The 23,433-nt window shown below is 44.9% G+C and overlaps 1 long non-coding RNA gene across 1 annotated transcript in view; it reads left to right on the top strand.

The window, feature by feature from the left end:
- Positions 1-2,083: 2,083 nt before the first annotated feature.
- LOC135177964 (uncharacterized) overlaps positions 2,084-23,433 on the top strand; it is an 87,367-nt gene continuing 66,017 nt past the window's right edge. The window contains exon 1 of the long non-coding RNA XR_010303284.1: positions 2,084-2,213. This is a non-coding gene — a long non-coding RNA (uncharacterized LOC135177964). The remainder of the gene's footprint in view (positions 2,214-23,433) is intronic.

The raw sequence follows: 23,433 nt of genomic DNA, 5'->3' as shown, positions 1-23,433 counted from the left end.
TCCCACAGGAGCCAGTCCTAGGGACTGCTCACAGCTTTCATTCTTTATTAACTTCAGCATAGGTTGAGTGCCAGGTTAATATTCACTTTGGACAAATGTAAACATTTAAACAACACATTCCTGATTTTTCTCATCTAGATTGCTTTATGAACTATCTTCAGATGTTTTGGAATATTTACTGTACTGCTGAACTCTGTCTTACAACAAATGTATTTTCCCCAGACAAAAATGCTGCAGTTGGGCACAATATTTTAATATGTGAGTAAATCCTAGTCTCCTTAGTGTTTCCTTCTGTTCCTGCACTTGTGACTAGGAAATAACTGTGAATTCTGCAGCCTAAAAAACTTGATGGATGAGATTTTTTTTTCCCCTAGTATGCTTGAAAAAGTTATTCTCTTCTTTTGAAGGGAAGTCTTAAAAGTGGACAGCAAATTGCTTGCTTTTAGGGTAAGTTCAGGCTGCTTTGTGCTGGAAGATAAAGCCAAATCAATTTCACCATTTATTACTTTTAATTTCTGAGGATGGAAGGAGTGGATGTGTTTCACTGGTAATCCTTGACCCGAGCCAGGGAAGAATCAATGAGTGAAGGAGCAATGTATCATCTGGTGAACTTAGTAATTTCTTTTAAAGAAGAGCAGTCAGTAAGTTCTCAGTACCATGTCAACTTCCACATTCTGATGAAAGTGAACCATGAAACAAAAGGATAAAGGAGAGCTGCATTCAATATTTGTGTCTTGTTCCTTGACAAATACTTTTTCCACCCCTATTAAAGTATAGAGGAAAATGTAGAAGGAGAGGCAATTGATTAGCAGATTGAAAGACTTCAGAGATTTTTACCTCTTTGACATGACACATCATTATGTACAAAGCATTTGGGAAAATATCTCTTGCTTTTGTGTTTCATTTTAGGATGCCTTTTTGAAGGGTATGTAATCTTTTGAAAGCTGACTTTCATTTGCTTGCAATATTACTTGGCTGACTTTTTCCCATGATCAGTTACATCCCAAAATATAAAAGGTCATGTAGTCAAAGGGATAATGAAGTGGAAAATAGCAAGAGTGCTTTGAATTCTTTCCTTAGAACGGAAATGTAAGGCCCATGTTGGGTGAAAATCACCCCTGTAAGGAGACAAGCAGTGAGGGTAGTACATTGATGCTGTCTTTTCCTGTTGTGTGAGTGAATAGACAGCAACAAAATTCAAGAAGACCATGGATGTCCATGTCAGTTTGTAGAAAACTGGCACGGTATGAAGTGCTTTAAAAGACACTGGGGTTGCAGACACAGCCTGAAGATGAGCCAGCAGTGTGCCCAGGTGGCCAATAGAGCCAATGGCATCCTGGCCTGCATCAGGAACAGTGTGGCCAGTAGGACAAGGGAGGTTATTCTGCCCCTGTACTCGGCACTGCTCAGGCCACACCTTGAGTGCTGTGTTCAGTTCTGGGCTCCCCAGTTGAAGAGAGATGTTGAGGTGCTGGAATGTGTCCAGAAAAAGGCAACAAAGCTGGTGAGGGGCCTGGAACACAAACCCTATGAGGAGAGGCTGAGGAAGCTGGGGTTGTTTAGCCTGGAGAAGAGGAGGTTCAGGGGTGACCTCATTGCTGTCTACAACTACCTGAAGGGACACTGTAGCCAGGTGGGGATTGGCCTCTTCTCCCAGGCAACCAGCAATAGAACAAGAGGACACAGTCTCAAGTTGTGCTGGGGTAGGTCTAGGCTGGATGTTAGGAGGAAGTTCTTCCCAGAGAGAGTGATTGGCATTGGAATGGGCTGCCCAGGGAGGTGGTGGAGGCACCGTCCCTGGAGGTGTTCAAGAAAAGACTGGATGAGGCACTTAGTGCCATGGTCTGGTTGACTGGCTAGGGCTGGGTGCTAGGTTGGCCTGGATGATCTTGGAGGTCTCTTCCAACCTGGTTGATTCTATGATTCTATGATTTTGTGGTAACAGCAGCCTCTTCAAGACGCCCGTGAGATGTAGCAGCTCTTTCAGTTGAGTCTGTGTTGGCAGCAATATGAATTATGCTATTTCCTTTGTTCTTTATTGAAAAGTGTATTTGCAAATGTTTGCTTTGCAGCTTCTGCAGCGTAGTCCCTGTCTGAAGAGCTGCAACCGCGCGATACCGTTTGAGTTCCCCTCGGAACAATTTGACAAGTGGGTACCAGAGACATCGGGCTGAATTTGAGAGAGATGTCACGACGGAAGTATTTCAGAGAAGGTACTGTTTATTTTCCCCTCCCACTTCTGAAAACTACTTTTCAAATTCCTATGCCCTCCATTTTCCACTAGATGCCATTAGTCTGAAGCTGTAATAATTTACAGCCACAACCTGACCTAAGAAAGGACTCTTCTGGTTCTCAAGCTTCCAGTGCAAAAAAGTTCTTATTTGTGTCACCCTGCTCTCCTTTCTCATAAAATGCACAGATCGTTTTAAGTCCTAGGTTTGCCCTGTTTATTCCACACTTTCACATTCTACATGTGATTTGTTTCTCTTGATTCTGCAAGTGATTGCCCATGGAGTCTTTGCCAGACAACACTCTGGTTTTAGTAATAGAGTGGTGCTCTAAATTACATATCTGTAGTAAGACGACTAACATGGACTTTGTTTCACAGAGTTTGTGACTTTCCTGCAGTTTTCCATTTGTGGTCAGTCAATCAAAGAACACTCCTTGAAAATTAAGTTCCCATTACAAAATAGAGAGGAAAAAAAATATAGAGTGTTCTGAACAAGCACATTAAATACAGTATCACAGTATCACCAAGGTTGGAAGAGACCTCATAGATCATCAAGTCCAACCCTTTACCACAGAGCTCAAGGCCAGACCATGGCACCAAGTGCCACGTCCAGTCCTGCCTTGAACAGCTCCAGGGACGGCGACTCCACCACCTCCCCGGGCAGCCCATTCCAGTGTCCAATGACTCTCTCAGGGAAGAACTTTCTCCTCACCTCCAGCCTAAATTTCCCCTGGCACAGCCTGAGGCTGTGTCCTCTTGTTCTGGTGCTGGCCACCTGAGAGAAGAGAGCAACCTCCTCCTGGCCACAACCTCCCCTCAGGTAGTTGTAGACAGCAATAAGGTCACCCCTGAGCCTCCTCTTCTCCAGGCTAACCAATCCCAGCTCCCTCAGCCTCTCCTCGTAGGGCTGTGCTCGAGGCCTCTCCCCAGCCTCGTCGCCCTTCTCTGGACACGCTCAAGCATCTCAATGTCCCTCCTAAACTGGGGGGCCCAGAACTGAACACAGGACTTAAGGTGTGGTCTAACCAGTGCAGAGTACAGGGGCAGAAATACAGCCGTTAGAGAGACACTGAGGCCAGAAACTACAGAATCATGCAATTGTCAGGGCTGGAAGGGCCTCAAGGATCATCCAGTTCCTATCCTCCTCCCATGGGCAGGACACCCTCTGCTAGCTCAAGTTGCCCAGAGGCACGTTCTGGCCATAAAAGCTTCCAGGGATTGGGCTTCCACCACCTCTCTGGGCTGCCTGTTCCAGTGTCTCTTATTTGCATCTGATGGTTGCTTATGGACAAGCTATCTGAGTTGTCTTTTGCAAAGTGAGGCTGAGGTCATCCATACACACATCTGGTCATTTATTTTTGCAATAATTGTAAGATTGATTTAACTTTAGCTCCTGCTTTTGATTCTCAGATTTAAAAAGGATGGTATTTTAGTCCAGAATCACTTTGAAGTTTTGGCTCATTTTTGAAGCAGCTGCACTATCTAGGAAGGACCATGTAGGTCATCTCATAGACGTGGCTAGATCAGCTACTCAGGCTCACCTTTGACATGGACACAGCTTTTGGTCAGGTGCTCACCTGGAAAAATAACCCCTTTTTTTTCAGGATTGAAATAAGATGCAGTTATTGATTAGATCAATGTGTAGTATATGATCCCTAAAATACAGTATTGTCAACTTCTGCATTGCTCAGAAAAGGCTTAAAAAATGCATGTTCTGTCTACCAGAGAGAGAATATCCTGACACTTCTGTGCTGTATTTCTGCACAATTTCTTTTCCCACGAGGCCACAAAGAGAAAGGGAAGATACTACCATTCAAAACCAGGGTTAAGGTTCAGACATTTCTTACCCACGGCTCTCTTTTAAATTCCTTTTGCCTGCCTAGCCCTCCAGGAATATGCAGGTGAGGTAGACCCTTAAGGGTAGTTAGTAAGACCTGCATGAGATGTAAAATGTGAGTAACTAACTGCTACAGTGATGTCCAATATAGAATCATAGAATGGTGGAATCAGTTAAGGTTGGAAGGGACCACAAGGATCAGCCAATTTCAACCCCCTGCCGTGCCCAGGGACACCCTACCCTAGAGCAGGCTGCACACAGCCTCAGCCAACCTGGCCTGAAACACCTCCAGGGATGGGGCCTCAACCACCTCCCTGGGCAACCCATGCCAGCCTCTCACCACTCTCATGCTGATCAACTTCCTCCTCATGTCCAGTCTGAACCTAGCCATTTCCTGCTTTGCTCCATTCCCCCTAGTCCTGTCACTCCCTGATAGCCTCAAATGTCCCTCCACATCTTATTTGTAGCCCCCTTCAGATCCTGGAAGGCCACAAGAAGGTCACCTGGGAGCCTCCTCTTCCCCAGACTGAACAACCCCAACTCTTTCAGTCTGTCCTCATAACAGGGGTGCTGCAGCCCTCTGAGCATCCTCATGGCCCTTCTCTGGACATGCTCCAGCAGATATGCGTTTTGGAAGATGTTGTGATTTAGATGCAGACAGAATTGGAAGAATTCACCATATCTTTCTGCATGTGGATTGGATTCTGATTTTTTAAGGATAAGACCCAAAAAAAAAGATGTGTTTGAAAATCTTCTGGTGTGAAAGTTATTTTATTTTCAAAACTCTGTGGAGTAGTACTCAAATTAAATGAAAGAAATCTGATTACATGCACTTGAGTGTCAGACAGCCTCCAGATTTATTCCATATGAGATAAGGCTTGAGACTGAATTAATGGTTTCTGTAAAGCGCTTTGAGCACTTTATGCTTTTACCCAGTCGTATTTTTGAGGCACAGAATGTAGTCACACATTTACACACTTAAGGAAAGCAGTTTTGCTGCAGAAATCTTCATGGCTTGCTAGAATGAGGTTCTGTCCAAGTAAATTTATTCTCACACATGTATGCTTTCCACCATCCTCTAGTGGCACGCAGGGATTTTCATTCAGATGATTGCACGCATGCCCATTCCATTACTGGGCCAAGTGTGCAGTTCTCTACTTGAACTCGGAGACTTTGCCCAGCAAAAATGTGTCCAAGTGTTGCAGGTGCTCTGTAGGGCAAAGTGCATCAGCTGTACTTTTCTGTCAACTGTCTTTTGCCTCAAAATGTAGTTTATGATTGTCCTGAATTTAGAAACCTCATTTCTTCAGAATGTTAGTAAATTATCACTGGATACTGCTGCAGCATTGATGTCTCTTGCCTTTCAAAAGTGCCTCACAGATACAGGCACCTGTACATAATCTCTTGCAATCAATGCTTTGTGGGCAAGAAGCTGAAGAAATCCTGTTCCCCTGGGTTTACTCTGTCTGCAAGAGGAAGGCCAGGTTCAAGGTGTATGTGTAGGAGACGAAAGCTGAGGTCTGAAGTCCCCTTTATAATGCTTTGCTTTATAATGACTTGCTCCTTTTCCCCTTTTCTGAATAAAGTTAGCTTGACAGAAGTATAAATCATGTGGGCAGGATGGAATTTGTAATTTGTGCTTCTTAAAATGTCAAGGTTTAAGAAAAAAAAATTGTTATGGTTTTCTGAATTTTAATAACACTTATGGTAGTTTGTATCATTTCCTTTGCTGGAACTTGTACTGGAGTAGATCTACAGAGCATCCCAAAGGCATAGATCTCTTCATTTGAGCTTGTATTTTTGAGGACTGGAAAGAGGCATTTTTGTCCTTTCTTCTCTCTATATAGGATATATATCTATATGTTATATGTACTATATATATTATACATATATATGGTGTGAGGGGCCTGGAGCACAAATCCTATGAGGAGAGGTTGAGGGAGCTGGGCCTGTTTAGCCTGGAGAAGAGGAGGCTCAGGGGTGATCTTATTACTGTCTACAACTACCTGAAGGGACATTGTAGCCAGGTGGGGGGTGGCCTCTTCTCCCAGGCAACCAGCAATAGAACAAGGGGACACAGTCTCAAGTTGTGCCAGGGTAGGTCTAGGCTGGATATTAGGAAGAAGTTCTTCACAGAGAGAGTGATTGGCAATGGAATGGGCTGCCCAGGGAGGTGGTGGAGGCACCGTCCCTGGGGGTCTTCAAGAAAAGCCTGGATGAGGCACTTAGTGCCATGGTCTGGTTGATTGGTTAGGGCTGGGTGCTAGGTTGGACTGGATGATCTTGGAGGTCTCTTCCAACCTGGTTGATTCTATGATTCTATGATAGGTCTCTTCATTTGAGCTTGTATTTTTGAGGACTGGAAAGAGGCATTTTTGTCCTTTCCTCTCTCTATATAGGATATATATCTATATATTATATGTACTATATATATTATACATATATATGGTGTATATATATTATATAATACATAGATATATTTATTAAAATGTTTATATGCTATATATATTGATATGTTTTTATATATGTATCTATATATTTTAGACCATAGCATCTTTTTTCTTAGCTCTGTTACCAACTTGGAGGAAAAGAGAGAAAAAGATACATGTTCTGCTTTTCTCATGGTGCATAGCCTTGCACTGTCAAAAATGTCACAGGTTAATGGTACAACTGAGCTCCATTTATCTTATTCTGACAGCTCACCCAACCTCATACATCTAGCAACAACATCCCTCCTGAAGTAACTGACATTTTTAGCCTTTGTTCTTTTGAGCTGGGCCTCTTAAAAGGATTTACAGTGATTTCTACCTAGAGTTTGCAGTACTCTGCTTATTATATGGAACCTGAATAGAGAAATTTTAGGATAAGTTAGTTTCATGGAATAATTAATACACTGTGGAAAATTAAAGTCCCACTTTAGAAATCTGAAATTATAGGAATGGACTTTATGAAAAACGATGGTATGTATTTTTAATTTTACAACCTTCCTATTACATTTGCTTAATTATTTATGGAAGCTAAAAAAGGCCAGCATGTGGTAGACAGCAATCTAATTTTATCCTCCAAGAAAAAAAAAAGTACAAATCCTAACCAGTAGTTACTTATTAATGTCTTGTAAAATGTATCCATTTTTTTTTTTTTTGCTGAAGTGAGTTTTATAAAGGCAGGGCTAAGTAATATCTGAATATTTCATGTTTAAAAAAATGGGTTGTTTCATTAAACATGTTAAAATTAACTATTATGTCTTTATAGGCAGTAGCTATGTATATATGAAAGCAAGCCAAAAGCCTTCCCAAACTTGTCACGTTTGCCAAGATGCTTGGTTACATGAAATTCAGTAGATATCATTAGATATCTATTAGATGTAATAGACATCATGGGTAACTTTGAATGGCAGACACAGATGAGATTTTTACTCTTGACCTAGAAGCAGCAGTTGGAATCACGTCATACTTCAAGTGAATCATAGAATCAACCAGGTTGGAAGAGACCTCCAAGCTCATCCACTCCAACCTAGCACCCAGCCCTGTCCACTTAACTAGACCATGGCACCAAGTGCCTCATCCAGGCTTTGCTTCAACACCTTCAGCGATGGCAACTCCACCACCTCCCTGGGCAGCCCATTCCAATGCCAATCACTCTCTCTGCCAACAACTTCCTCCTAACATCCATCCTAGACCTCTCCTGGCACAACTTCACACTGTGTCCCCTTGTTCTGTTGCTGCTTGCCTGGCACAAGAGACCAACCCTCACCTGGCTACAGCCTCCCTTCAGGTAGTTCAGACAGCAATGAGCTCTGCCCTGAGCCCCCTCTTCTACAGGCTGCACACCCCCAGCTCCCTCAGCCTCTCCTCATAGGGCTGTGCTCTAGGCCTCTCACCAGCTTCATCACCCTTTCTTCGCACTTTGTTTGGTACCAAGAGCAACATTTGTCTTTTCTGGTCTGAGTGCAGTGCAGCTATATTGAATTCTTTGGAGAATGGAACGAAATGCAGTAGTTCACTTGGAAGAGACAGCAATCATCTAGTTCAACCCAAAAACCTGTGGTCTATTGAGTATTCCTGGCCAGGAATTCTGGATGCCTGTGTTTCAGTCATGCCCGTTGTTCTCATAAAAATTCAGTCCCTCATTAATAGATGTGAGATAGTCTCTTTCCTGTGTGAAAGATCTAAAAACTTTTCAGAAAAGGCATATCTGTTACAGTGCTTCTTATAGTGAAGCAGACTACATACAGAATAGTCCCAGAATGATTAACAAATAAGACAATTGTAAGAATATTCCTCTTCTGATGTTTACAGTACCTGGATCAAATCCTGTATGATGTCTTCTGCATCAAAAATACATACTAAAAATATTTGGGTTGATGAAAAGCTCAGTGTGAGCTGGCAGTGTGAGTGTAGCCCAGACAGCCAAATATGGCCTGGGCTGCATCAAGAGAAGCGTGGCCAGCAGGGCAAGGGAGGAGATTCTCACCCTTTGCTCTCCTGAGACCCCACCTGCAGTACTATGTGCAGTTCTGGAGCCCCTAACACAAGAAGGACATGGAACTGTTAGGGCTAATCCAGAGGAGAGCCATGAAGATGCTCAGAGGGCTGCAGCAGCTCTTCTATAAGGACAGACTACAAGAGCTGGGGCTCTGCAGCTTGGAGAAGAGAAGGCTTCCAGGAGACCTTAGAGTGGCCTTCCAGTATCTGTAGGGGGCTACAGGAAGGCTGGGGAGGGACTATTGACAAGGACTTGTAATGACAGGACCAGAGGTAATGGGTTTGAACTGGCAGAGGAGAGATTGAAACTAGATGTTAGGAAATGGTTCTTTGCAGTGAGTGGTGAGACACTGGCACAGGTTGCCCAGGGAGGCTGTGGCTGCTCCCTGCCTGGAGGTGTTCAAGGCCAGGTTGGATGAGGCCTTGAGCGACCTGTTCTAGTGGGAGGTGTCCCTGCCTATGGCAGGGGGTTGGAACTGGATGATCATTGAGGTCCCTTCCAGCCTAAACCATTCTATGATTCTACTTCAGAATAAGCACTCTTTGTGTTTCCATATCGTTCCAGAAGGTTTCAGTCTTATTTGGTAAAAGAGGGTAAATTTAATGACATTTTGTCATCAGTTTAAAGTTTTGGGAATTTGTAATTTAATAAGGTTCAATACATATTTGAGCACAATTACTCTGAAGACCAAAACATGAAAGTAAGGGACAGAAACCAAACCTGTAAACGTCAGTGACATCGCATCACTGCAGAGCACTTCATCCATCTCTCCCCCAAAACCAACCCTCCAGACTGCTTCTCCTTAAAATGCATTGGGAAGCTGTACAGAAATAGTGTGGCTAAGGAGGCCGAAGGCTGGTGGGGAGTGCTTTCCCTTTGCTTGGACCTTTCTGCTTTTGTTGTTGTGTTTGCTCGGTTTGATCATTTATTTAGTCATTTGTTAGCAAAAGAGTCACTGTATTCAAAAGCTGGCTTGGGCATTCGCAGCTCTAACAAGTGTGGTGGTTTGAGGGGGCCCACATTCACTTCAGGAAACGCCAGAGATCAAGTCCTGTCCCCGGGGGCAGACCTGGCTGTCTCAAGATGTTGTAATGCTCTAACTCTATTACACTGGCTCCGATCACAGCTTATAAGGCAGGGCCGTGCCCTTCCCCTCCCCTCATCGCCCCTCCCCTCCCTTCCCCTTCCCTCCCCTCCCCTCGTAATCTCTCCCCTCCCTTCCCCTCCCCTCCCCTCGCTGCCCCTCCCCTCATCACCTCTCCCCTCCCCTCGTCGCCCCTCCCCTCCCCTCGCCTTCCCTCCCCTCCCCTCGTTGCCCCTCCCCTGCCCTCGTTGCCCCTCCCCTGCCCTCGTTGCCCCTCCCCTGCCCTCGTTGCCCCTCCCCTGCCCTCGTTGCCCCTCCCCTGCCCTCGCCTTCCCTCCCCTCCCCTCCCCTCCCTTCCCCTCGCCTTCCCTCCCCTCCCCTCGCCTTCCCTCCCCTCCCCTCGCCTTCCCTCCCCTCCCCTCGCCGCCTCTCCCCTCCCCTCGCCGCCCCTCCCCTCCCCTCCCCTCCCCTCCCCTCCCTTCCCCTCGTCGCCCCTCCCCTCCCCTCGCCTTCCCTCCCCTCCCCTCACCGCCTCTCCCCTCTCCTCACCGCCTCTCCCCTCTCCTCACCGCCTCTCCCCTCTCCTCACCGCCTCTCCCCTCCCCTCGCCGCCCCTCCCCTCCCCTCGTCGCCCCTTCTCTCGTCACCCCTCCCCTCGCCGCCCCTCTCCCGGGCGCAGCTGCCCCTCGGTGTCTCAGGTGAGTGTGTGGAGGCTGCAGGCCGGCAGGGAGCCGGAGCTGCCTCATGCGGCCTGCTGAGGCCTTGTGGGCCTAAGCTGGGTGCGGCAGTTGTGGCCTGCTCTCAGGCCTGCTGAGGGTGGCACAGGTGGAGGATTCCAGGTGGGTTTAGTCCCATAGGCTTGGCCTGGCTTGTGGATGTGTTCCTTCTGCCTGATATGCCCCTGCAAACAGAATCTGCCTTTAAGCTCCTAACCAGTATGCAGTGTCCTCATCCTCGCTCTCCAAAGGGTGTAAGAGTCACTTCTGTCACAGGCTCCCAGGGGTTGGAAGGGACCCAAGGAGATCATAGAGTCCAACCCCCCCGCTAGAGCAGGACCACACAATCTAGCACAGATCACACAGGAACACATCCAGACAGGCCTTGAAAGGCTCCAGAGAAGGAGACTCCACAGCATCCCTGGGCAGCCTGTGCCAGTGCTGTGGGACCTTTACAGTGAAGAAGTTCCCCCTTGTGTTGAGGTGGAACCTCCTGTGCTGAGCTTACACCCAGTGCTGCTTGGCCTATCACAAGGAGCAAGTGAGCAGGGTCTGTTTCCCCACTCCTGCCCCCCAGCCCTCAGGTGTTCATAAACATTTATTAAATCCCCTCTCAGTCTTCTCCAGACTAAAAAGACCCAGGTTGGAACTAAATGATCTTTAAGATCCCTTCCAATGCAAACCAGTCTGTGAATGCATGATTTTTTCTTGCTAAACTGAAGTGGGAATGAACTGAGAATAGAGGGAAAAGGAATGAAGTTTATATATCAGAAGTCAGGAGGTGATAGTTTCTGTCTTTCTCTGAGTCTACCAGTCCATCTGATCATAGAATCATAGAATCAACGAGGTTGGAAGAGACTTCCAAGATCATCCAGTCCAACCTAGCACCCAGCCCTGGCCAATCAATTAGACCACGGCACTGAGTGCCTCATCCAGGCTTTTCTTGAACACCTCCAGGGATGGTGCCTCCACCACCTCCCCGGGCAGCCCATTCCAATGCCAATCACTCTCTCTGTGAAGAACTTCCTCCTAACATCCAGCCTATACTTTCCCTGGCGCAACTTGAGACTGTGTCCCCTTGTTCTATTGCTGATGGCCTGGGAGAAGAGGCCAACCCCCACCTGGCTAAAATGTCCCTTCAGGTAGTTGTAGACAGCAATGAGGTCACCTCTGAGCCTCCTCTTCTCCAGGCTAAACAGGCCCAGCTCCCTCAGCCTCTCCTCATAGGGTTTGTGCTCCAGGCCCCTCACCAGCTTTGTTGCCCTTCTCTGGACGCATTCCAGCACCTCAACATCTCTCTTGAATTGAAGGGCCTAGAACTGGACACAGTACTCAAGGTGTGGCCTGAGTAGTGCTGAGTACAGGGGAAGAATAATCTCCCTTGTCCTGCTTGCCACACTGTTCCTGATGCAGGCCAGGATGCCTTTGGCTCTCTTGGCCACCTGGGCACATTGCTGGCTCATCTTCAGCCTAATATCTATCAGTACCCCCAAGTCCCTTTCCTCTTGGCTGCTCTCCAGCCACTCAGTCCCCTGCCTGTAGTGCTGCTTGGGGTTGTTGTGGCCAAAGTGCAGAACCCTGCCTTGTTAAATCTCATCCCATTGGCCTCTGCTGAGAAGATTTAAAACACACAGAAGCAAAGGAGGCTTAAGTGTGAATAAAACCCGCAGTGCTGATCAGCTGGAGTTTATTCCCTATAACTGACAACAATAGGTGAGGGAGGACAATACTGGTCTTCAAGCTTTTCAGTGTATTTTAAAAGTAATTTATGTTGTTTGCTAACAATCTGGGCTGCATTTTCTTCAGTCAGTTGGTGCTAGTAGATTTCTAACATAATAGGAATTTTATGACAGTGGTTCAGGTTTCTTCAGGTCTAATACTGTAATGGACTGACATGGTAGGTAGTAACCAAAATTGTTTTATTTCGGTAGTTCTGAGAGATTAATGAATCAAATTAAGAGATTAAGAAAATCAAATACATTTGTTGAGTAGTTTAATTTTACTCAGAGGTAGTGTTGCTGTATTGCTTCTGTGTTTCACCAGACGTTATTATGTTGGTATTTTATATACACTGAAACTCAGGTTCTGAGGTTTTCTTTTTTGAGGAGTTCAGTCTTTTCTTTAAGGCTATCAGAGTAAGAATTGTATTAGTTTCTGCACACTATGGGGTCCTGCCAGCTGTTTTCAGTGCAAGAATAATTAGAGTGCAATTCACATTCACCATTGATCACCTTCTTATAAAGTGACTAGACAAAATTAATGTTTAATGAGTTGGTGCAGTAAGAAATGTAATTATGATGTTTTTAGGGGCATCGGTGGATATTTTCCCCTTCTCAAATGTTGGGTTTTTTTTTCTTTTATATCCACACAGAAATGTATCAACCTCCTATTGTGACCATTTCTTTAATTTTTTTTTTTTTTGCTTTTAATTGCTCAAATGGCAGATAGGTGTCACACTGAATGAACAGATTCCTTCCAGAGCGGGTATTCATGGAATCATAGAATGGTTTAGGTTAGAAGGGACCCCAAAGATCATCCAGTTCCAACCCCCTAGCATAGGCAGGGACACCTCCCACTAGAACAGGTCACTCAAGGTGTCATCCAGCCTGGCCTCGAGCACCTCCAGGGTGTGCCAGAGACCTGTGCCAGTGTCTCACCACCCTCACTGCAAAGAACCCTTTCCTAACATCTTGTTTGAATCTCCTCTCTGCCAGTTTAAGCCCATTACCCCTCATCCTGTCATTACAAGACTTTGTCCCACCCCAGCCTTCCTGTAGCCCCCTTCAGATACTGGAAGGTCACTGTAAGGTCTCCTCAAAGCCTTCTCCAGGCTGAAGATTCATCTTCTGTCAATGTCAAGCAGCTTAACTATGTTGCTGTGCAAGTTTTACTGCATGCAAACATTTTAATGATGAATTTTCAGCCAGAAGTTGATTTACTGTATAACTTTAGTACCTGACACAAAGTGATATCTAACAACCATTAAAATAACATCTGAAGCAAATTAATCCAGAAACATTGTATCAGAGAATGGTTAAAACTATGAACGTATAAATGGATCTGTTGTGTATCATAGAATCGTATCTCAAGTTAGCAGGGACCCATGAGGTTCACTGAGTCCAACTCTGTGCTGCTTGCTGGGCTGCCTAAAACTAAATCATATGACTAACTGAATCCTGATAGACAGGACTTTGACAATTTTACATGGCCATTATGATAATTTATTAATTACTTTAACATAAAAACTGTTATTTTGGGCGGGTTTGAACTCTCCCATTTTGATGGCAAAGAAGGTTTAATTCATCTTGGCATTGGTGAGGCCATGCCAGGAGTTCTCTATCCAGTTCTTAGCTTCCCACTTTAAGATAAACATAGAGATAATACCAAGTCTAGAAAAGAGCTGCAGGAATGGCTAATAACTGGAACATCACTCATATGAGGAATGGCTTTATGTGGGAGATGTGACTGTTCAGCCTGCAGAAGAGAAGGCTCAGGGAGATCTTATCCATGTATACAAATAACCAAAGCAAAGGTTCAAAGAGGATAGAGCCAATCTCTTTCTTCAGTGGTGCCCAGCAACAGGACCTGAGGCAAGGAGTACAGTCTGAAAAACAGGAGAGTCCATCTGAACACTGAGATGTAAGCTTTTGTTGTTGGTATAAGTGAACACAGATTGCCCAGTGAGGCTGTGGAGTCCCCATTCTTGGAGATACTCAAAAGCCATCTAAACATGGACCTGGACATTTGCTTCTAGGTGGCCCTGCTTGAGCAGATGGATTGAACCAAACAACCTTCAGATGTTCCATGCAAACACAGCGATTCTCTGATCTCTTACACATGCAGGATGAGCTGTTTAGTCTGGTGAGTATCAAAACAGTGAGTCTGATTTTAACCTGGTACAAAGGTATCTTCAGTATTGAGCTATTCTAGGTTGACTTCAGTGTAACTGAGACTGCCCTTGACTTGCCTGTAACTGGCAAACCAGTGTCACAGTATAAGTAAAACCAAGGTCCTTGTAATTCCATCTGCTTTCTTCCAAAAAATATTAAGAAGAGAAGTGCATCAAATATTGTGGTTTCATTCTTTGACAGCTGTGGCCATTTGTGCTAGATTTCTAGCTTAGGCACAAGAAAAATAAGGAACAGAGAAACTCAGACACTGATTGTAAAATGGAAAGTCTCTAAGTGAAAAGGATAACATGCCAGGATAGGCCAAAAAATGGCAACAACAGGTGTCAGGGGTTGGAAGTGACCTTGTCCACGTGGGTTTTGAATATCTCCAGAGAGGGAGACTCCACAACTCCCCATGGCAGCCTGTTCCAGTGTCCTCCTGACCTCACAGGGGAAAAAAAATCCTCCTCACGTTTAAATGAAACTTCCTATGCCTCAGCTTCCACCAGTTGCCCCTTGTCCTGGCATCAGGCATCACCCAGCAGAGCCTGGCTCCAGCCTTCTGGCACTCACCCTGCACATATTTTTAAACACTGATGAGGTCACTTCTCAGTCTCCTCTCCAAGCAGCAGAGCCCCAGCTCCCTGAGGCTCTCCTCCTAAGAGAGATGTTCCATTTCTTTCATCATCTTTGTGGCTCTGTGCTGGGCATTCTCAGGCAGTTCTGTGTCCCTCTTGAACTGAGTGGGCCCAGAACTGCACACAGTACTCCACATGTGACCTCACTAGGTCAGAGTAGAGGGAATTTAATATAATTTCATTGGAGCAGTGAAAACTTTCTGTCTGGAAGCACAGCTTGTATCTGTTTCTTGCTCCTGCTGCTCTCACTCCTGTCTCTCCCACTGCTGCAGCTTTGGCTGTGCTTGGCTTTGCTATGCTGCTTACTTCATCTCTACTCCCTCTAAGGTTGCTATATATTTGTTATATTTGCTCTCTGGTTCAGATTTACAGTAAGTTATTGGGGAAGGGATCCACTCCAACCCATAACAATAACAGAAATCTCCAGAGTGATCTGTTCATTCTCCATCTTTAGAGTCTGTTTGCCTGGTGGATTGTGTTGGGGTTTTGTTTGCCCTGTATATCTCAGTGTCATCACAACTTCTTCCCTTGGCTTCAGCCTCTGTGGACGTAAAGGGTAAACCTCCTGGGGGAGTGGTCTTGACCCTGACCCCTCCCGGGGGTGGGTCCAAACACTACCAGGTGTGGGGGTTAGCCCACTCCCAGTTCCTGTCTAAGACCCTGTATAAAAGCAGAGGAACGTCCTATCTCTCTCACCCTGACTCACTGCTATCACCATCCTGTTTCCTGCTGCTCTTTGTTTTACCTTGTGGCCATAATCCACGAGGTGGACAAACCATTGCCAGCAAATCTGGCAATATACATATATTTTGTATCTTGTTTTTCCCTTCCCTATACCGTTTGTAACTTCCCTACTGTGATGGTTTGGGTGTTCCCCACCCCCCCACACTGTAGAAACCACCCAGACTAGACTCAGCCAGCTCTGGAAATATGAATGAAGCTATTTATTTACAGCTGGCACAACATACAAGCAGATATTTACAGTATATATAGAAATGTACAAGATAAAGGTAATACAGAAACACAACTGCCCTCTCAGAAACCTGAGTCCCCAGGAGGGGCTCTCAACTGCCCCTTTCACCTTCCCTCTACCCCTCTCAACCTTACCCCAGTCCCAAGGAAGAACGGAGGTTCGGCCAAGAGGTTAGGAAGCAAAGTGGGTTAGCCCAAAATGGAGGGTGAGGTTAGAGAGATGCAGCTCAGCCAGCAGCCCCAGCAAGAGAGGTGCCCAGAGTGTTATCTAATGTTTTTATTTCTTGTTCCTATACATCTCAGCAAGGCTGTGAGCCAAGTAGACATCACCATTGTTTTCTTTCCACAGCCTGGAATCTAGTTCTTCTCACCAAAACATTCTAGCCTGATTCAAACTAGCACACCTTCCTCAAATACTTTTTACTGTTAACATTTTCTTCTTTTAGCTTCCAAATTGAAGTGAGACTATTTATTTGAGTCTGTTTACCTTTTCCTCTACATCTAATTCCCTTTCTTTGGAAAAGGGAGGGGGGAGGAGGGGAAGAATGAAAGGCATCCTATAAATTGTTATTGATTCTATTAACTGTATTTTAGTCTCTGGGAAATTTAAACTAGAACTGAGAGAGTGGATTATTCTGCCCCAGGAATATATTCATTTTCCTAGATACAGATATTTTGACCCAAAGATAATAAGGTAGTAAATGGGCATCACAGATTTGCTTTAACTGTGTGTTATTCTGTTAGAGGCATCAATCTTTCAATTTAGGAGGGACATTGAGATGCTTGAGCGTGTCCAGAGAAGGGCAACGAGGCTGGGGAGAGGCCTTGAGCACAGCCCTACGAGGAGAGGCTGAGGGAGCTGGGATTGGTTAGCCTGGAGAAGAGGAGGCTCAGGGCAGACCTTATTGCTGTCTACAACTACCTGAGGGGAGGTTGTGGCCAGGAGGAGGTTGCTCTCTTCTCTCAGGTGGCCAGCACCAGAACAAGAGGACACAGCCTCAATCTGTGCCAGGGGAAATTTAGGCTGGAGGTGAGGAGAAAGTTCTTCCCTGAGAGAGTCATTGGGCACTGGAATGGGCTGCCTGGGGAGGTGGTGGAGTCGCCGTCCCTGGAGCTGTTCAAGGCAGGATTGGACGTGGCACTTGGTGCCATGGTCTGGCCTTGGGCTCTGTGGTAAAGGTTGGACTTGATGATCTATGAGGTCTCTTCCAACCTTGGTGATACTGTGTGTGTGATATTCTAATGACAGAGAATCTTGGGAAGATGTGAAGGACAGGTGTGAGGTAGATCTATAATCCTTTCATAAATGGTGCACTGACTAATTGCTCTCCATAACAGTTTCACAGAACTTAATTATATTCTCTACATAATACATGGAGCAAAGGAAGAAGATTTGCAGATGGTGAAATGCAGACATATTTCAGTGCCTTAGACATTAGGGAAGAATTTTTAAACCTGTAGATGAGAACACTGTCATTATTGAAAGATGGCATTTAGCTCAGAAAATGGAAAAAACCTATGCCTATTGCTGGAAAATCCCTTATATCCAACCCCTCAGAGAAATTAGGTGTACTTCTCTTTCCAAGTACTTCAGGTTCTTAAGTTCTTTTTAGCATAACACTCCCAAGATGTGACTGGGAGTCTACAGAAATATCTGTTTGGTACTGAGTGAAGGAACGGGGTAGTATATGCTCATCCTTCATGGATACACAAGATCAAGCATTCACCTTTATTATATAAAGATATTTATATTATTTTTCCCCTGCAGAATGACTTCATTTGTACACTAAGTCATTCAGTTACTCTGCTTTTTCTTTCTTTCTCATTTTCCTGCAGCACATACCTCTATTATTGCAGAACATAAATCCTTCCAGAAACTTCCCATGTGTTCTTACTTTGTTTTGTACAGTTGCAGAGCATTTGTTATGGTACCATGTCACAAACAATCATGTTTTTTATGAGCATTTGGGCCCTTTATAAGAAAAGCTCAGTGGTATGCTACTCTTCTTACTCTGTTTGTGCTACTCACAAACAGTCATGTTTTTTATGAGCATTTGGGCCCTTTATATGAAAAGCTCAGTGGTATGCTACTCTTCTTACTCTGAGAAGCAGAGGGACAGTAATGCACTGTCAAAACAAAGGCAACTAAGTGTTTGGGCTCTTCTGTCTGTTTAACGTTGTGCCATTTTTTTTGTGTCACTTAAACATAGGTTTTGCAGGTCAGTTCCCCCAGATTCATTGCCTCCCAAAGTGTTTGATGTTGTTATTGTGTCTGATCTTCATCAGCTGAGTCAGTCACCCATAGTGACATAGTAGTAGAAATGCCTTTTAAATATTTATACCAAAATAGTTTGTTAATGTATGTAGGTATGAATTAATGTAAAGTGTAGGTGAATAGAGATGTTAACTTTGAACAGTTAGCTGGTTGGAAGGAGCTTGTTAAGCGAGGGCGAGCCAAGTGTAGAAGATGACAGCTGGTCAGCTCATATAACTGTTGCAGCTTCAGGGAAAGATGGGAGAGAATGTGTTTGAGGTAAGGAGGTGTGATGGTTTGGGGGTTACCTCGCCCCCCCACACTTTTGAATTTGCCCCAGCTAACTCAGACGGACCCTGGGAATATAGATGAAGCAATTTATTTACAGCTAGCAGAATTTACAAGCAGCTATTTACAATATATACAGTTATATACAATTATATACAGAAATATACAAAGGATAAACAATACAAAAGCACAACTCCCCTCCTAGAAACCTGAGTCCCCAGGAGGGGCTCTCAAACCACCCCAACACCTCCCCCCGGCCCTCTTAACCTTACCCCAGTTCTCAGGAAGAAGAGAGGTGCAGCCAAGAGGTTAGGGAGCAAGGTTAGTAGGAGCAGGGTTAATGAGATGTGACCAGGTCTAAGGCAAAAGCAAGAGAGAGAAAACAAAATGGAGAAAAAGTCTTTCTTCTTCCCAGAGTTCTCAGCGAGACTGTGAGAGAAGTTGACATCAATTGTTTTCATTTCACTGCCCGTTATCTAGTTCTTGTACCAAAACATTCTAGCTTGCTTCAAACTAGCACAGGAGGTTTGAGCACAGGAAGACTGAGTGCTAATGAGGTTTTTGAAGAATCTCCCCAAATGTGTGACTGTAAAAATCTTGTTCTTTAGATCAGGTTTTCCTCTGCATTATGAACTCTGGAGAAGGGGAAGCTCAGGGCACACTCACTGCTGCCTACAGCTACCTGAAGGGAGGCTGTAGTCAGGTGGGGGTTGGTCTCTTCTCCCAGGCAACCAGCAACAGAACAAGGGGACAGAGTCTCAAGTTGTGCCACAAGAGGCATAGGCCGAATGTTAGGAGGAAATCCTTGCCAGAGAGAGTGATTGGCATTGGAATGGGCTGCCCAGGGAGATGGTGGAGTTGCTGTCCCTGGAGGTGTTGAAGAAAAGCCTGGCTGAGGCACTTAGTGCCATGGTCTAATTGCTCGGCTTGGGCTGGGTGCTAGGTGGGACTGGCTGAGCTTGGAGGTCTCTTCCAACCTGGTTGATTCTATGATTCTATGTGCTGAGAGGACAACTGATGTGCAGATATCTCTTTGCCCCTATGTTCTTCTTGGTGTGCCTAGTATGTCCAGGGCTATTAAAAGGGAACACGCATGTGCTTTGTGGAAAACAGCTGTGACTGCTGTATTATGAGGTTGGTTTGGTTCCCAGCTCTATCCTAGGAGTAGTACTAGGTTGCTCCATTGTTTTTTGCCCACAGAATAGCCTAGCAACACCTTTAAATTGCTATAAGGTCAATATGCTGACTTTTCACATGTTAATTTGGCAAGGATGACTAAGGAACAGAATGCCATTTTGTAACTGTTTGATAACAAAACCGCTGTTCTTAGATAACTATAACAGGAATTTCTACCAAAGTGAGAGTTCCAGAGAGCTGCACCAAGTCTTCCTAGGCTTGAGGAAAATAGGTACAGGGAAGATGTAGACTGTCTTTGATATGATGGTGTAATAGTAGTTAGAGCATTAGCCTACAAGCAATACCTCGACTTCCTAAGATACAAGGGGAACAGCAAAAAGAAAGAAGGCTCACTTAAGTAGGCTGCTGTACTGAGAAGAGTATCAGATTAGTGGGATGTAGACTAAGTAAGGGACAATGTACAAGAGTACTCTCTCACTGAAGGAAATCCTGGGTTTGTAGTCCCTGCTTTAAAATGATTCTAGGTTTTCATGTTTGTTTGTTTTTTTAAACTCAGTTTCTAAAAATGTAAACACTTTTGAGACAGGGACAGGAATCCAACTTTGCCACTTCCTAGTCAAGCTCCCTATTTAAATGCCTTTATTTAGCTGTGAGCAAGCTTACCGCTCCTTGTCAGCACCCTTTGCTCTTTCTAGTCTTTGGAGTTTTTTCACTCCAAAGTTGTTCCTGAGGCACAACGTTGCAGGAAAAGCTGTTGCAGTCTTTCCTGTATAACTAATTTGTGGCTTTTAGCTTCCTATCAGCTGGCATAATAACTTCTTCCTTGCCAGTGCCCTGTGCTGAATCACATCCTGGACAGATGGGCAGAGTCCAATGGGATGGCATTCAGTAACTCCAAGTGCCAGGTGCTGCACTTTGGCCACAACAACCCCATGCAGAGATACAGGCTGGGGTCGGAGTGGCTGGAGAGCAGCCAAACATAAAGAGATCTGGGGGTGCTGATTGATACCCACCTGAACATGAGCCAGCAGTGTGCCCAGGTGGCCAAGAGAGCCAGTGGCATCCTGGCGTGCATCAGGAATGGTGTGGTCAGCAGGAGCAAGGAGGTCATTCTGCCCCTGTACTCTGCACTGCTTAGACCACACCTTGAGTGCTGTGTTCAGTTCTGGGCCCCCCAGTTTAGGAGGGACATTGAGATGCTTGAGCATGTCCAGAGAAGGGCGACGAGGCTGGGGAGAGGCCTTGAGCACAGCCCTACGAGGAGAGGCTGAGGGAGCTGGGATTGGTTAGCCTGGAGAAGAGGAGGCTCAGGGGAGGCCTTATTGCTGTCTACAACTACCTGAAGGGTGGTTGTGGCCAGAGGGAGGTTGCTCTCTTCTCTCAGGTGGCCAGCACCAGAACAAGAGGACACAGCCTCAGGCTGCGCCAGGGGAAATTTAGGCTGGAGGTGAGGAGAAAGTTCTTCCCTGAGAGAGTCATTGGACACTGGAATGGGCTGCCCGGGGAGGTGGTGGAGTCGCCGTCCCTGGAGCTGTTCAAGGCAGGATTGGGCGTGGCACTTGGTGCCATGGTCTGGCCTTGAGCTCTGTGCTAAAGGGTTGGACTTGATGATCTGTGAGGTCTCTTCCAACCCTGATGATACTGTGATACTGTGTGATTTTTAAATGCCCACCTTTCCTTATTCATTGCATTGACAGTGTCTACGTTTTTTGCATCTCATTCCTGACCTTCTTCTAGTGCTAAGACTCTAGGAGCCGTGGTACTTAGTGTTAATTGAATGTGAAGGGAACTTTCACATCAGGCAAGTTTATGTCTTTCTAATGTTGCTTGAGAGACCATTCTTGTTATTGATTATGATCAAATGTCTCACTGCCAATGCTGAAAAATTGCTGTAATTGCAGCTGCTGAATATATATGGGGTAAAAAAGATTGGTTTTAGGTGTTCACTTGAGAAGACAGTGCAGTGATTACCTAATAACACTTTTCCCCCCCTTTATAAGACCACTAAAACACAATTTCACTGAATGAAGCCTGTCAGAAGTTATGATTTGTCAAGTGTATGAAGTCTGAGTAGGGTGTCTCTCCCTTTGGCAGAGGGGTTGGAGCTAGATGATCCTTGTGGTCCCTTCCAACTGATTCTATGATTTGGGACTTAAACACTTGGAATTCTTTGGTAATGTTATTGATTGAACATCTTTTCTCATTGAATCCTTCAGAGAGCTCTGCAGTTTTTCTCTCTAGGAGTTGCTTTTCTCAAGTGTTTTGTGCATGTTCATGTTTGGTTAGGGTACTTTTGGTTTTGGTTGTTAGGGTGTTTTTTTTGTTGTTTGTTTGTTTTTGCTCCTGAGTGTATTTAAATTGTTGTTGGGTTGTTTGTAGAAGAAATTATCATTCCCTTCAGGCTTGAAGGAATTGATGTAATTTCATGGCCTGAAAAATATCTCCTTTTAAAATACAGACTGGATGTGAAATGAATTGTGAAATCATCTGAGAGTGAGGCAGCTTTAATTTTTTCAGCATTTGTCTTACACACAAACAATGATTTTTAGGTATGTAGGCTATGCTCTTTTATGACTCAGGAATAGTCTTCACAAATTTTAATGTGTTTAATTATATTAGACATAAACCCAACCATTGGGTGATTCAGAGGTGTATTTTATCCTTTGTGATGTGACTCTCTCCATAAAACAAGGTGCCCTCTGAAGTGGTGGTATTGGTGCTCCAGTTTGGACCTGCAGCTTTGTTTCCTGACTGACAGTTATTGTATGTCTGTTATGAACCTACAAGATCTGTATTTCTTGCTAGACTATGTGGATAAATACAAACGGGAGAAAGTACATAGTTCAGGATAAGCCCATAGCATAAGGAGTTCTTGTTATGCAGCAGGGCTAACTGGAACATGTCCAGAGAAGGGCAACAAAGCTGGTGAGGGGCCTGGAGCACAAATCCTATGAGGAGAGGTTGAGGGAGCTGGGCCTGTTTAGCCTGGAGAAGAGGAGGCTCAGGGGTGATCTTATTACTGTCTACAACTACCTGAAGGGGCATTGTAGCCAGGAGGGGCGTGGCCTCTTCTCCCAGGTAACCAGCAATAGAACAAGGGGACACAGTCTCAAGTTGTGCCAGGGTAGGTCTAGGCTGGATGTTAGGAAGAAGTTCTTCAGAGAGAGTGATTTCCCATTGGAATGGGCTGCCCAGGGAGGTGGTGGAGGCACTGTCCCTTGGGGGTCTTCAAGAAAAGCCTGGATGAGGCACTTAGTGCCATGGTCTAGTTGATTGGATAGGGCTGGGTGCTAGGTTGGACTGGATGATCTTGGAGGTCTCTTCCAACCTGGTTGATTCTATGATAGCTTTGGTGCGGCTGCAGAATGTCTCCTATAGAGTCTTGAATTTTCTAAGATTCCAAGTTAATGAAGCCAAACCTGTAGTAATTGCTTTCATAACATGATTAATGGTGGCTTATCTGGGCAGTTGGGCTGTGACCCAGAAAAAAACCCAAACACTTAAGCACATGCTTATCTTTAAACTTGTGAGTAGTTTTGAGGAGATCAATAGTAGTTTCACTGCTAGACTCTGGTTTTTGCCTTGGAGCACTATGCCATATTTGGCTTTTGATAAATAAAGGAGCTAAATTCTTGAAAATGCTGTAGTCTTAATTAAAAAATACATTTTAGTCATGCACTTGACAAGTTTTAATTGAAGTAGTTTTACATAAATTATATGACACTTGATTTATGCACCCAATATACATTTATGTGCTTAGAATTTATCACAATGTCTTCTCAGTATATAAACGTTATTGTATTTATGTTCTGTAAAAGCAATGAAGTCATAATATTATGGTATAATAACATTTCATTTTGCTGTTGTGAGTCTTTGGTGAAAAGCACAGTGAAGTATTCAGG

Source organism: Pogoniulus pusillus, chromosome 9 (assembly GCF_015220805.1).
Source record: "Pogoniulus pusillus isolate bPogPus1 chromosome 9, bPogPus1.pri, whole genome shotgun sequence".
NCBI lineage: Eukaryota > Metazoa > Chordata > Aves > Piciformes > Lybiidae > Pogoniulus > Pogoniulus pusillus.
The sequence above is the reverse complement of the archived record's forward strand: the minus strand, read 5'-3'. Positions and strand labels throughout refer to the sequence as shown.